General features: G+C 47.6%; 1 pseudogene; it reads left to right on the top strand.

Annotated features, from left to right (window-relative positions):
• LOC144120323 (uncharacterized) overlaps positions 1-1119 on the top strand; it is a 31442-nt pseudogene extending 30323 nt beyond the window's left edge.
• The last annotated feature ends 15115 nt before the right edge of the window (positions 1120-16234 follow it).

The following is a 16234-nucleotide window of genomic DNA, read 5'->3' as shown; positions in this document are numbered from 1 at the left end:
CCGTGGAGAAAGAAGTTTTTGCTCTCCCGCTCGCGCACTCGGACCTCTTAGGGACCGCCACACTTTTACGTTTCGTCTCCAGAGGTTCCCCTTCGAATTGCTCGTAACATTTGGTCCAGGTGCTCGGCAACGCTTCCCGACTACCGCACTCCTCACAGCATCACAACGGACCTCACACCTGTCCACCAGCAACCCAGCAGCCGCATCTGCGAAAAGTCGCCTGAATTTGGGCCCCTTCCCCCGCCTAAATGAACGACGCAGCCTCGGCCATCGAGTCTAACGGACATGGCCCCTGACACCGAGTCCCCGGCGGCGACCCAGCCTAGCCCGGTGAGTCCAACTGTCATGGCCACTGACCCCCGGCTCCTGGCGCTGATCCTTTGCCACCCACCGCGAACACCGCCATCTTTTCACGGTGACCTTTTCGAAGACGGTGAGGATTGGCTGGTGACCTTCGAGCGGGTCGCCCGCTACAACGGCTGGAGCGACGAGCACAAGCTTCATAACGAATATTTTCCTCTGGAAGAATCTGCCCGGACGTGGTTTGAAAACCACGAGACAACCCTTCCCACCTGGGAGACGTTTTGCCAGAATATCCTGGCTACATTCCCCAACGCCGACCGCCGGGAGAAGGCTGAAGCTCCTCGGCACTCCCGAATCCAGCGCACGAATGAAAGTGTGCGCATGTACATCGATGACATGGCCCATTTATTCAAGCGTGCCGATCCCAACATGACTGAGGAGAAGAAGCTTCGCCATCTGATTCGAGGGGTTAAGCAGAAGCTCTTCGCAGGCCTCGTAAGCAGCCCATCCCGCACTGTAGCGGAATTTCTCACCGAGGCGACCACCATGGAGACGACGCTCCAACAATGGGCCCGCCAGTACAATCGGGACATCAACAGCGTTGTGCCCGAAACCTTTTCGTCGTGCCCAATCGGCAGTACAGACACATTGCGCGAACTGATTCGGTCAGTTGTCAGGGAGGAACTCCAACGGTTCCGTCTGCCCCAGGTTGCACCTGGGCCCCTGGCAACGCAGACAGAAGTCGTCAGGGACGAAGTGCGGCAGGTTGCGCAGGCGCCTCCTGTTCCCAAAGCGCCGCCCCAGTTCGATGCCTGACCCACATATGCATCCATTGTACGTCGCTCGGCTGGCTATGGTCCCGCTACTCCGACACCTGCCATGAGCAGCATTGGCACATGTTACGCAACCGCACCCGCCTCCGCTGTTCCCTCGACGTCTGCTGTCAGTAGCACCACCCCATATTAAGCAACTGCCCTTGCTACAGCTCAGCCACTTCCTCGGAAGTCAGATTAGTGGCGTACACCGGACCGTAGGTCTCTGTGCTACCACTGTTGGGAGCCCGGTCATCTCTACCGAGCCTGTCCGTACCGCCAAGTGGGCCTTCGCGGTTTCCATCCTGACGCACCTTGTCCTCTGAACGGTGAACGACCACCTGAGATTGCGGACCATCTCTGGGCGCTCCAGAACCGTGTTTGCTCTGGAAGGCGCGAGTCCCGTTCGCCTTCGCCTCTCCGCTATCGTGCGTCCAGCCCCGGCCGCCAGAGTAGTTCCGCTGGCTGTCGCTCGCTCAGTCGTCGTCGGATGGATGGATGGATGGAAGGTAGGAGCGTCCCCTTTCAAACGGGGCAGTGGTTGTTGACACTATGCTGTTTTTTTTCCTTTATTTTTTACTCTGCTGTAAGTTGTTAATACAATTCGCCATTTCCTTTAAAAAAACGTCTTCCTACACTTTAAAACTTGCGTCACCTCTCTGCTTTTGTGCCACCAATCCTCCAATCGCTTTTTGCTAATTTCCAGCACACATTTATTTACATGACTATTGTTATCTCTAAACCCTAAGGCCTCAGGAAGATTGACTGTGCCTGCATCGACATCGGAATGAATACCATCGAATTTTAGGATGAGGTGTTCTATTTGTTCTTCAGATTTAACACATACAGCTCATATGTCATCTTTGTTAAATTTTTTTCTGTAGCTGCGCGTTTAAGACACCCTGACCTAGCTTCAAAGAGGAGGGCACTGCCTCTTGAGCTATCATAAAACGTTTCCTTCCTGATCTGTCTTTTCCAGCATCGATATAGTTCTACACTATGATTCTTTTCCATTGAATCTATCCAATTTTTACCTTCGACGTTTTTAACCTGTCTTTTAGTGCCCTTTCTTTCTCCTTCCTCGTCTCTGGCAAACTTAATGGCGAACTTTCTAGTTCGTTTCCGCCACTGTGTGTCGAAGCTCTTTCTGTACAGGTATTTAAATACTTAGGAGGGTAGATGTGTAGGCCAGTTGGTGAGACATGAAGGAGCTAGACACCGCAGCGGACACGGGACAGAGAAAGAAGACGACACAGGGCGGTACTTGCAACTATAATTTTATTTGAAACTTCATGGCATTATAAAGACAGAGGCACGTGTGATCCTACAATCAAGTAAAAAAATGGGGAATGAAAAGCAACAGATAAGACCTAACTGACAACAATGCACATGAAATGCACATGTCTTCTTTCTCTGTCCCGTGTCCGCTGCGGTGTCTAGCTCCTTCATGCCTTTATTTAAATACCTTAGCCGCCCACCTGTTATCATCCAATTTCCTCAAGCGTTCTTCGTATAGTACTTTACTCTGAGGTTCCCGTGCTTCGAACGTTGCCCAGCATATATCCCCCTGTACTGCCTCGTTTGTGGTTTTCCCGTGGGCACCTAGTGCTAATCTCCCGACAGTTCTCTGATTTACTTCTAAACGCGACTGAACTGCAGCCCTTAAGCATAGAACCGCATTCCCGAAAGTAAGTCCCGGCACAATTATTCCTTTCCAAATGCCTGTGAGGACTTCACACCTGTTGTACCCCCACAATGCCCTATGTTTCATTATCCCGGCATCTCTTCGCCTTTTGCTATGAGAGACTGTTCGGGCTTTTCCGTCTAAATATGCCCGTTGTTTACCCATGCCTCGAGATATTTGTATTCGGCCACTCGGGGTATTTCATGGCCTTGTATTGTAAGCTCCTGATCAGCTGTGCCGTTGCAAACCATCACACCTGACTTAGTTGCGCTAGAACTGAAACCTAGACTGTCTCCTTCGTCTCCACAGCAATTCACCAAAGTTTGCAAACATACCTGGCTATCTGCTAAGAGTACAATATCGTCCGCATACATTAAACCTGGTAGTCGTTGCTCAACAACCTTTCCGCCTAATGTGTATGAGAGATCATAATCTAGATTGCTTCCTTGTAGCCTTCTTTCCAAACTTATCATATAAATCATGAACAGCAGCGGTGATAGAGGACAACCTTGCCTTAATCATTTGTGTATCTGGATAGTTGTAGTACTCTTAATTCCTACCCATGTTATTTCAACTTCATTTTCTCGATATATTTCCTGTAGAAAATAATTACCTCATGACTGGCACCTTCACCTTTTAATATGTTCCACAGGAGTTCCCTGTTCACGTTGTCGTATGCACCGCTTATGTCAAAGAAGGCTAAATACAGAGGTCTGTTTTCCGCCTTAGCTATTTCTATGCACCGGGTAAGCACGAACAGGCAATCATCTAAGCGCCTACCACTTATGAACCCGTTCTGAAGTTCTCCGAGTATTCTATTACTTTCTACCCATGACTGCATTTTTATTTTCACAGGCCTGCATCACCAGCCTGTATGTAACTGATGTTATCGTAATCGATCGGAAGGATTTTTTGTTCGTCTTATTGCCTTTTCCTTTATAAATCAAATTCATTTTACTCTGTTTTCAGCTGTGCGGAATTTGCTGATTCGTTATGACTGCCTCCAATACTTTTATCAACGTTTCCTTGCCTCTTGGGCCAAGGTCTTTAATTAGCTTGATTGGAATATCGTCAATCCTTGCTGACGTACAGCTCGAAATATTTGCTTCCGCCTTTTTCCAGTTAAGATTCGTCAGTTCCACGCTGTTTTCTATTGTGCGTTCCTGTGTTGCTCCCTCATTTTTGGTGATAACTCTATCGTCTTCCTTAAATGACTCAGCTGTAACTGATGAAATGTAGTTCACAGCGTCATCTCCCTCTAAAAATTTTCCTTTGGCATCGCAAATCTGTTCCTGCTTTCTGTGATTCGCTTTGCCCAGCCAGCTTATATGGTTCCAGAATTTTCTTGGCCCCCTTTAGTCGCATCGCGAACTTCAGCCAGCCAGCGATCAGAGGACTGCTTTATTTTAGCCTGGACGAGGACCTGCACTTGCTGTTTCTTTTCTCGATAAGATTCCCATTTTCGGCCTATTTCCTCTTCAGATAACTGCGGCCTCTTTGCTTCTCTGTGTTCCCGTGATGGAAGAATTTGTTGTTCGATGGCCTCCCTAATTTCGTCATTCCACCAACTTCGTGGCTTCCTCTTTCCTCTCCACCGGTTTGCTCCTTTTACTTGCTTTATTTTTGTACTAATGAGGAGTTCTAACTTATTATAATCCCACTTTTTCATGGGATTTATCTCTATTGCTTCCTCTATGCACGCCGCTATTTGCACTATTTGTTTATCATTTAATTTTCCGCACTCTTTTTGACTCCCCTTCATTTCTCTTTGAGCAGGGCTCCAAAATGTAGACTAATACGCTTATGATCACTACCGCGGCTGTACTTCCCCTCTTCATCTATTTCCATCATTGCGAGGTCGCTATACATCCCCTGCGCGATTAAGCAGTACTCAATGGTCGTTTGTCTGTTACGGGATTGCCACGTGATTTTTCCGTCACACTTAGTTTCTCTATTTACAGTAACTAGATTGTGTCGCTCACGGAAGTCTAGCATTAACTTCCCGTTATAATCTGCGTATCCATCCAGATCCTCGATGTGGCCATTCATGTCCCCCAACAGAATAATATTGGCGCCTTCTCCAAACTGCTTTATATCGTCATTGAGACACTTAAATAGATCCGTGTTCTCTTGCCTGCATTTGTCCCCTGTCCCTAAATAAGCTACTCCTTGTCATGTACTTTTACCGGCAATTGCACCCGATACCCAGACATGTTCTTTGCAAGTTGACTTTATTCTTTGCCAATTTGTTCCAAGATGTATCAGCATACCTACTCCTTTTCCCTTCCTCTCCGTTGTTGTTCTGTTGCTCCCTTCCCAGACGTAGCCATCAATAAATGGTGGGTCTTCTAGATCGCTGAGATATGTCTCGGATAGCGCGTGTACACCTACTTCTTCGTCCTTCAACTGCTGTTCTATCTCTAACCACTTCGCTCTCTTTCTACCGCCTTGCATGTTTATGTACCTGATCCTAGTGTTAAATTTCTTTTTTGTAGTTTTCTTCCTATACCTCTTAGTGGCCATTTTATTGGCGTCAGCCTTCATTACTACACTCTATACTTTGCTTCTACCTACCCCTATGCCCTGAGCCGCAGTGGACCCCCTAAAAAAATCTACTGCCCGGCCTGCCAGGTGCCACCCGATCTCGCCTCCTAACATTTTATTAAAGTTGATGTCATCTCGTGTAAAGCCTCCGCCAAATCCTGCTCTATGCACTTGCCTGTTTATGTCTGCCACTTCAAAGCCTTTCTCCTGTCTTTAGTTCCATATCTCCCGATTAACAGCCACAACGTCCTTGGCAATTTCTTCGTTCGTCCTTGCACTTCCGCAGCTGTGCACACCACGATCTGGACTTGCTGTGCTATCGCCATTAAATTGTCAACTCCCTCTGCTAATCTTTCCACTACTTTTGCGGCTTCACCATTCAAGACATCATTTAGTCCCACCACTATCAGTACCAAATTGCGCTCTTCAACATTCTTAGAAAGTTCGTTTTTTGTTTCTCTCATTACTGCGTCCATTTTCCTGCCTGGGAATGCCCCACTGCTACCCGCTTATCACCCTTTACACTCTCCATTATAGTTCTTTTGCATCTACTCATATTTGAGTCACCACCGATAAGTACTTGGGCACTCGCTTCGTCCGTCCTATCTTCCGGTTTATTATGCCGCCTCTTATCTGCGGCTGGGACGTCATTCCTGAAAGTTATCTTGTTCCCCTTCTCTCCATCTTCAACAGCCTTCCTAGCTGCCACGTGTGCGTGGCTGTTCCTGTCTGAACCCGCCTGACCTAACTCCTTATCGCTGTCCATGCCAGCGCAGGCCCCATCATCGTGGCTGGCGCTGGAATGTTCGCCAATGTCGCTTCGCTTGGCGGTGTCAGCCATTTTTGCGTTCAACAATTCACTAAGCTGCTCTTGGAGTTTGCGCTTCTCTGCCCTCTCTACCTGCAGCTCGTTTTCTAGGGCATTCATACGTAGCGCTAGGCTGGTGTTTGCTTCGTCAGCCCTGTGCAGGCGTGCACCTAATACGCAGCATTTGCACATAAAATCCGCGCCTTCGGCTTCCTCTACAGATGCGAACCGCGTTTCTTTCAGATTCACCAACGTCTCACACTCCTTGCATTTAACCTTCAGTTGCTTTATCATCCGACCAACACTCTATTATTCCTACCACAAAATGCTAGAAAACAAAAAAAAAACAACTTGAAACCACGTGCTCAAATCAAATTCTGCCTACCGCTAAAGCCAATCACCTAGAAAGGAATACTAACGACCTGTCTACTAATAACTAAAGGAATGCTAACTACCTGGCTCACAAGTGAGCCCTGCAGATCTAAAGCTGTCAGCCGGAAAAGGCGCGGTCGTTAGGTCTCTGCCCTTCTCTTTCGCGAGCACTTCACCTAACTAGGCTAAATCTAAAACCAACCTAAATCTAAGCTCTCAAATATTAAAGGAAATAACTCATCGATTTGTCGTAGTCACGCGCTCTCGCAGTCGTCCGTCCGTCAGGTCCCGGTCACCAAGCGTAATCCGAAGAGCACCGAGACAAGCGTCCGCACCGCACGGCTGTCAAGTGTCAACTCGGGAAAACTAACAACAGCGACCTCTGCTGGCAAGGCCGCTGACGTCGAGACGTGTCAAGATCCTGCATCGCGGAACCATCGAGCCGGCGATACCTGGAGAGAGAGAGGAATCGACTGTACCCGATACGCTGCATCCGATTTGCGGGTGACAATTGATGGCACTGAGGTTACTGCGCTGCTCGATACCGGTGCTGATTATTCCGTTATGAGCCGTGCCCTTGCTGGAGACCTTAAAATGTTTCTGACACCGTGGACGGGACCCCCATGCGCACCGCTGGTGGTCACTTAATTCCCCTGTTGGCAAATGCGCGGCTAGGGTTAGAGTTTGTGCTTACACCTAGTTTTTGATTTTATCGTGCTCTCTGAGTGTTCCAGAGACTTGATTCTGGGTATCGGCTTTCTGCAAGCGAACGGTGCTATGACTGACTTTACGGACGCACGTGTCACGTTCTCGACCCAACAGGCCGTGGCCCGCTTTGACTCCCGAGATCCTTGCAGTAACGGTCTGCGCATTGTCCAGAATGACGTCACGGTGCCGCCGCGGTGCAATGTCCTGGTGCTCGTGCGGAAAGACTTATTCCACGACTACGAGGGCCTGACAGATGGCCATACTCCACTGCTGCTTGAGCGGGGCCTTGTTGTTGCCCGAGGTCTCGTCCAGCTACGTGACAGCCGTACCAACGTCCTCCTGACCAGCTTTTCCAACGAATATCACCACCTCGTCAGAGGCACGGCTATTGCCTTCCTTCACGACGTTGCTGAGGTCCCAGGTTTGTGCACTGTGGGAGGACCCACTCCAGAGAATGCTGGCCCACACCACGCTCTTCAGTCAGTCAAACTAAATCCGGCCTTGCCATCTGTTCAGAAGGATCTACTGTCGGACCTCTTGGCAGACTTTGCGGACTGTTTTGCTACGTGTTCGAAGGTCGGCCACACTCCACTCGCCAAGCACCGTATCATCACTGATGCGACTACGCGACCCGTCTGAAAGCGCCCCTACCGTGTTTCGCCAATGGAGCGAGAAGCCATTGAAATCAAGTTGCCGAAATGTTTGAGGACGATGTCATTAAACCCTCCACCAGCCCATGGGCATCGCCTGTGGTTCTTGCCAAAAAAAGACAACACTCTGTCTTTCTGTCTTGACTATCGAAAACTTAATAACGTGACCAAAAAGGACGCTTACCCACTGCCCAGGATAGACGACGGGCTCGACTGATTGCGGGACGACCGATACTTCTCGTCCTTAGATCTTAAAAGTGGGTACTGGCAGATCGAAGTGCACGAAAGAGAACGAGAGAAGACTGCTTTCGTGACGCCCGACGGCCTCTATGAGTTTAAAGTGCTCCCATTTGGTCTGTGCTCAGCACCGGCCACGTTCCAACGCATGATGGACACCGTTCTCTCCGGCTTAAAGTGGCTGTCCTGCCTGGTGTACCTGGACCATGTCGTTATATTTTCGACCACGTTTGACCAACACTTGGAGCGGCTGCGCATTGTGCTACAAGCACTCAAATCGGCACAACTCACCATCAAAGCAAATTTGGCTTTGAAGAACTTTAATTTCTTGGTCACGTTGTCAGCGCACAAGGTGTTCGCCCGGACCCTGTCAAGACCGCTGCCGTCTCAGGTTTTCCACGCCCAAGTGACAAGAAGGCCGTTCGCCGCTTTTTGGGCCTGTGCTCGTATTATCGGCGCTTTGTTCAAGATTTCTCGCGAATCGCCGAACCATTAAACTCACTGACTCGAAACGACACGCCCTTCGTGTGGGGAAGCGACCAAGAGGCTGCATTTGTCGAGCTTCGCAACCGTCTACAACGTACTCCGATACTCGCCCATTTCGATGAACACGCTGCCACGGACATCCACACTGATGCCAGCAATGTCGGCCTTGGCGCGGTACTGATCCAGTGGCAAGACGGTGCAGAACGGGTCATCAGTTATGCCAGCCGAACACTTACGCGTGCCGTGACCAATTATTCTACGACGAGGAAAGAGTGCCTTGCAGTGATAAGGGCCATCAGCAAGTTCCGGCCGTACCTCTACGGGCGACCCCTCCGTGTGGTAAGCGACCACCACTCCTTATGCTAGCTGGCGAGCCTCAAAGGCTCCTCAGAACGCTTGGCTAGATGGAGCTTACGCTTGCAAGAATATGACTTAACAGTCGTCTTAAGTCGGGCCGTAAGCATCAGGATGCGGATTGTTGGTCGCGTGCGCCTATCACAATCGGTCCCGAGAAACCTGCCGATGATTTTCCTTTACTGGGCGCTATTAGTACTACCCAAATGGCTCAAGTTCAGCGGGCGGGCTCGCAGTTCGCGCCGCTCATCAATTACCTCGAAGGCGTCGACGCGCGCATCCCGCATGTTTTTCGTCGGGGGCTCCACACCTTCAGTTTAGAATCTGTTGTTATCTACAAGCGCAACTTTTCCAGCAACAGAGAAGCGTTCCTGCTTGTCGTACCATCACAGCTGCGGCCAGAGATTTTGAGTGCCTGTCATGATGCAGCCTCCGCCGGCCATCTCGGAGTAAGTCGTACACTCGCGCGCATTAAGCAGAAGAATTATTGGCCCAGGTTACTCCCATCAGTGCAGGCCTACGTAAAAACATGCCGCGACTGCCAACGTCGTAAGTCTCCTCCGTTGAAACCAGCCTGATTTCTTCACCCCGTCGAACCACCGAAGACCCCTTTTCACCAGGTGGGCTTGGACCTCATCGGCCCTTTTACGAAGTCTTCATGTGGAAAGAGTTGGATCGTCGGTGCCACCGACTACCTGACACGGTACGCTGAGACCACGTCTCTTGTCAAAGGCACTGCTTCTGAAGTGGCGCAGTTCTTCGTACACAACATTGTCCTGCGTCATGGAGCCCATGTTAACGCCCTGGAAAAAATATTGAGAGAAAACTTAAGGTCTTGCTTAAGGGCATGAGGCGATGGCGTTAACGGGTTCCTTCCACGGCATTTGGTTCTCTGCGTATAACTGCGGACACAGTCGGTCTCTATTTTGCATTCACAGATCGCCGGAAGTGATCATGCCACTCCTTGCGCAGTGCTGCAGCTGTTTAGCAATGAGCAATTGCCCAGGTAGGTGGCTGCTTCAAACAAAGCAACCGGTGGGGCTTGTGAGAACCAGGTTGCTCTACCCGAGCAATTATTATTTTATCTGCCACCTGCCACGGTGGGCAGTTTGCTCACAATTGGATGGGCAGGTAGCCAATTGTGACGGTGGGCGTAATGTGATGTCGACGCAAGGCCACGTGACCTAGGTAGCAGGCGAGCCACCTTCTTTATCGCTAGCAACACCGACTTCGAATTTTCTGCAGAATGGGTGTCTCAGCGCTATCTCGTTAATATCTATAGTCTCTACACAGATAGTGCAGTACTTCACAGGAAACTCGATGGAGCTCCCGCAAGAAAAGATGTCAGGCAGTGCGATATATATTGCGCACCACTGTTTGTATGTGCTGTTGTTCACAGAGCTGGCTAGGAAGAGTTAAGGAAAAAAATAAGAGGAAAGTATCTTAGTAATGTACGTTTTCTTTGGTATCTGAGGAAAGGAAGAGGTAAGCAGGGCAAAACTGATCACTCTAGGGGCAAAGCACACGACATGTATGAAGATTATTATGAAGAGAACTGCATCAATGTTCTGCACTTTGTATTAGAAGAGTGCTACATAATAGGCATAAAAAAATATATTTTGACCAGGCAGTAAACACTTACCTGGACGAGAAAAATGAAATTATCAGGATAATAATGATAGCGTGAAGTGCATTTGACAAGTATTAGACCTGACAAATGCACTGAAAAGAGAATGTCAACGTATCACGTCCCGGAATGAAGCCAGACCCGAAGACTAGTTTACTTGTGCAGGCAGATGTTGGTCTCAGGCTAGCCAGATGAGCGGTAATAGGTTATCAATGGGGAGGCTTCTGTCCCCAAGTACAGCTTAGGAGGCCGCTGTAGGTCAAGTACAAAAGAGAGCCTGAGCCTATGTGCCGGTCTCCTGGACCAATGCGCAAATTAAGAATACATAGCTAAACTACTGTTAAGCGGCATAACGACGCTTGCTTTTATTTTTTTAGGGGGGGGGGGGGGGGGTGGGACAACAATTTATATCTCTGACATCAGAAAAGACATGGCAAGGCGAGGTTACAACAGTTTCAAGGCCAGCATTAGGCAACCCTCTGAACTAGTCACTACCTTGCCTCATCCACCAATCGCACCTAGAGACAGTGTTGTGTAAGTCCGCTATCGCACAAGGACGCTAGGACAGGGAGCTAACCTCCACATCACTGACTAGAGCTTCTGTTCTGAGAAATGGTGTTTTCAGTTCATTTCTGGCGGTGTCATCGCTTAGCTCAGTTTAGCCATTAAATTCTCACCACTGCTCTCAGGGGATTGTCTGCTCGTCGAGCGCTTTGAGAAACGGCGGCAGCAGATGGAGACTTTCCAACATTTAAAGCTCGATCTAAATATAATTTTTATATTATTAGACGCATAAATCCAAAACTTTAATGCAGCTCGGAAAAGCAGCTGTAGTGGATCTCGTAGAATTTAAAAGCCCTCAGAACTGTCTAAAAAACGTTGTATTGAATAGGCGTCGTACCGCTAGAAAGCTACAGCTCGAATGGGCAAAGTATTTCCAGCACAAATAAGTTTTCTTGTTCTGCCCTCGGACGAACCTACCACACCCAGCACGATAAGAGCTAGGATGTGGACCAGGGGCATAAGGGGGGGGGGGGGGGGGGGCTTGTAGGGCTTCAGGCCTTCCCCCCCCTCCGAAATTGTTTGAACTGTCACGCACCACTGACCAAAAGAACCACCGGCGCCGGAACTCATTCTCGAGTTTGCCAGGTACAGTGTCTTTTTCAGACTAGAAAACACATTTTCGCGCGCGCGAACATTGATAACTCGCGTTGGTTTTCGTGGCTACTCCCATGCATATGGAGTCATGTAACGCAAGGGGCCCCATCTTAGCGCAAAATTTCAAGGGCTTATCGATGGCTCGCTGTTGCGACTAAAATTTCGGTGCAATTACTCGCAATACATGACGGTGACAGCTGCTGATGCGCAGTACACTGGAACGAAGGACAGCGTCATTGAGATTTTTCCCTGGCCGTTTCATGTGTACAAAATATAAACGTCCTTGAACGAGAAACATTCAATAAAATATTTGACCTCTACTTGCTAATTTCATGCCCTTAACAATTTTCATCTCAGCGGCATGCACGGCTTCACTGGTTACGGGCCGATGTAGTTCGAGACTTCGTGTGATTTCTTCTTTACTTAATAAATACGCAAAAACACGGAAGCATTGGTATCAGTTATGTCTGCCACGAGTGAACGATAAGTAGTTAGTTGGTATGACATGATTACAAGAAATAAAACTGATCAGGAGGCAAGACACAGAAGAGAAGCAAACAGGACGAGGTTGTCCTGTTTCGTTCTCTGCTGCGTCTTGTCCTCTGCTCAGTTTTATGTTTTGTAATCATATCTGTCACGATTTTCAAGACATACGAATATATTCTTTTATTTAAAAAAAATACATATTTCACTTGTCTAGGTAGTGAGTAGCGTTATCTAATACACAATGGCATTTTCAATGACAATGCAGTTAATATTGTTGCGTTTGATCCTTGCACAAATCCTATGATAAGGCCGCGCTGCAACATGAGCCCCCCCCCACACACACCACCCGGAACAAAATTTCTGGCTACGCCACAGATGTGGAGTGATGTAGTATAGCGGAGGGTGCCATCACTTAGTGCATAAATTAACACATCATGAGCCCATAGCCAAGAATATATCATAATGCAGGCTCTAAATGTTGAGATTGTGCCTCAGTGGTTAGAGTGCTCAGAAACTGTACCGGCGAACCACAGTTGCCCCGGTATCGGCGGCCGCGTTTCGCAGAGAGATGAAAAAGGAGCGTGCGCATTGTGTGATGTCAACGCGCGTCTAAGAACCTAAGAAAATCTAAACTAATACCGAGCCCATCACTACGGCGTCCATCGTAGCCCGTGCGTCGCTTCGCAGCGATTGAACCGCACAAAGGTTTAAAGGTGACGATTAAAAGAAGGATCCTTTGCACCTGAAAACCTCCGTAGTTCTATGTATAAAAGAGGGCCTTCCACATTCCGAGCTATTGCACGCGTCTGTGAAGTCTCTGGAGAGAATGAGGCATTTCAAATTTAGGTAGAAAACCGACTAGGAGAATAATATGAGAAGAAATATTACAAACTGGACTAACTAAGCTTGGTATGGCACTATGAAAGCCATTGCAGGCCTGTAGTTATTACGGAAGAAAGTGGAAGCTAAAAATAAAGAAGAATAAAGTGGAGAAAGTTCATTTCACTGCAATACAAAACAAGAATAGTTCTTCAGTGTGAAACATTCTTTCTGTGAAAAACGATTCATGAAGAAAGCTATGCACGTTGAACACAGGGGTACATGCAAGCATCCAGTGCTAGAAGGAAGTCACTTTTCTATAGTCTTAACTCATCAAGAAAGCGGGCGATTGTTATCACATGACCGATTGTGTTCTGCCGCCAGCTGGACTCATCAGTGCTGAAGAAATGAGCTTAAGAATAGATACAGGCGCAGACAAAAAAGCAATTCATCTTCCTGCATTTATCAAGGCCGTTGGGCTTCTTTCAAGCCTCTCGGCAATCCTGAAACAAAATAACATTAGCTTTCAGTGTTTCCTCCAGTGCACATTGTTGCTACCTACAAAAAAATCGCCGCCGTCTGGAAGACGAAGTATCGAGCGCTAGCTGTTTGGTTTACTAGAATTGGTATGAGTGAAATTAAAGGGAGGCACAGTAATGGAAATACGAATTTGCCGACCGGCATTCTCGGCAGTATCCGAGTGTGTCTGATCTCTTGGACTCAATTCTCAGATCTTCGGCCACGGCGGAAGATGTCGATGGTTTGGGATGATCCATGTCCTGCTTCAAACACAGTGTGGTAGTGAACGAATCGGTGACACGAGCGCAGCTGAGAGGAGCTCCCGAGGGAGACGGCTCATTACGCATGGATGGATAGAACATAAGAAAGGGGTGCATTGCCACCATGCTCGGCTAAAAATGCACGCACGCCGCCTAGTGGAGCGATCGACGCCTAGCGCCATCTACAAGGGAAATCACGATATATGTATACCCGTTGCCAAGTTACACTTCCTCAAGATACGTCCCAAGTGGAATTCGTTTCCTTTGGGGGTCAAGGTGGGCCTAGAATTCGGCTTCTGTGGGATATGGTAACGCTTCAATTCGTAATTGCATGTTTACAATGTTTACCAATTATTGTATTGTGGTTTTTCTCTTATGCAACAACCCATAAGCATTTATTTGCCTACCAAATTCGGTAGACAACTATACCCAGATGGGTGGCGCTTGTTGTCGGAATATATATAGCGGAACGAGTACATACATATATAGCGGTTGCACCGGGACAGTTTTCCGACCCGTTATAGGGGACTTTTTCGAACAATGCCGCCATTTCGTCCTCTAACGTCATACTAACACAGTTCCACTTCTATTCAACATAGCGGACCTTGATGTCATCATTGGCACGCGTGAGGTAGTTGTTTCTACAATGCAATTGCAGATGGCGCTACAAGTCTAAATGTGAGATATGGTTTTTTTTTTGTCGTTGCTGCCACAGATGGCGCAGTGATCTCAATGTGGTAGCAGACCCTACGGAATCTCGAAACGTGTTGAGTAAGAGCTAACGCTCTTAAAATGCGGAATGGCGCGTAGCTCCTCATCTCAGAGTTATTTTCTGATGACTACATTTTGTATTTTAATTATAACGGTATTCGGGTAGAATGTCTGAAACTTTGTCAAATAGGAAATAACGATCATAGGGTAGGCACAGCTGCATTAGCAAAACACTGTTGCTAATTTACTTGTCAAAGACTTGTGTTCAAGACTGTATATAGTGTTGTAAGCGCGTGTATAGGAAGTATTCACGTGCCGTGAAATCTTAAAACACAGTTCAGCAAGATTGGTAAATGCGTTATACGGCAAAATCCTCAAGCCCGTTGTCATTATTTTCAAATATATACGGAACTATTTTAATACGTAGCGAAAAACTATATAAATATTTCCACAGAATTGTATCGTTAACTTCCCTCGTACTGTAGTTTCATTGTAGTACTCTCCCACTAGCAGTAAATCAACTCTTCGCTTTCTTGTTTGAAACTAGCTCTCCTCCGGATCCGATTCCCATGTTATTAAAACAACGTCCATCTTCATCCATGTTGACTGTACGCTCTTTATGTTGGTGTCTCCGAATCTAAACGACCGTTCTTAATCGCACTGCACTTCGTAAAATAGTCACTTGAAATGTAAGGCGTCCATCCTCCTCTCTTTGTATGCACCAATATTTCGATCAGCGCCATTTTTGTTTGTATATTGTAACGTATATATCCTTCATTGATTACGAGAACGCATTCGACTCAGTGGAAACCTCAGCAGTCATACAGGCATTGTGTAATGATGGTGTAGAAGAGCGTTTTATCAAAATACTGGAGGATATGTATAGCAGATGCAGAGCTGCCATTGTCCTCCATAAATTAAGCAATAAAATTCCAGTAAGGAAGGGCGTCAAGCAAGGAGACACTATCTCGCCAATGCTATTCACCGCCTGTTTACACGAGGTATTCCGAGGCATGAATTGGTAACAGTGGGGAATAAGTGTAAATAGAGAATACCTAAATATTCAGCGATTCGCTGATAATATTGCTTGCTGAATCACTCAGGAGGTCAACTGCAAATTATGATCAATAATTTAGAGAGGCAGAGCAGAACGCTGGGTCAAAAATTAACATGCAGAAAGCGAAAGTAATGTTCAACAGTCTATCAAGAGAACAGCAGTTCACAATTGTTAGCGAGAGGCTGGAAGTAGTAAAGGAATACGTCTAGCTAGGGCACGTAGTAACAGCTGATCCGGATAACGAGAGGGAAATAAGTAGAAGGATAAGAATGGGCTGGAGCGCATATGGTAGGTTCTCGCAGATCATGAATGGCAGGTTACCAAGATCCCTCAAAAGAAAAGTGTAAAACAGCTTTATCTTACCAGTACTCACTAGTTTAGCAGAAACGCGGAGCTTAAGCTGAGAACAACACAGCGAGCCATGGAAAGAAAAATGACAGTTGTAACGTTAAGAGACCGGAAGCGGGCAGAATGGGCGAGGAACAAATGCAATGTAATGACATCCTAGTCGAAATCACGAGGGAGAAATAAAGCTGGGGCTGGGCATGTAATGTGAAGGCAAGGTAGCCGCTGGTGCTTAAGGGTAATGGAGTTGATTCCAAGAGGAGTAAGCGTAGCAGGGAGCGGCAGAAGGTTAGG

This window comes from Amblyomma americanum, chromosome 2 (genome assembly GCF_052857255.1).
Source record: "Amblyomma americanum isolate KBUSLIRL-KWMA chromosome 2, ASM5285725v1, whole genome shotgun sequence".
Taxonomy (NCBI): Eukaryota; Metazoa; Arthropoda; class Arachnida; order Ixodida; family Ixodidae; genus Amblyomma; species Amblyomma americanum.
This window is presented reverse-complemented; position numbering and strand designations above follow the sequence as displayed.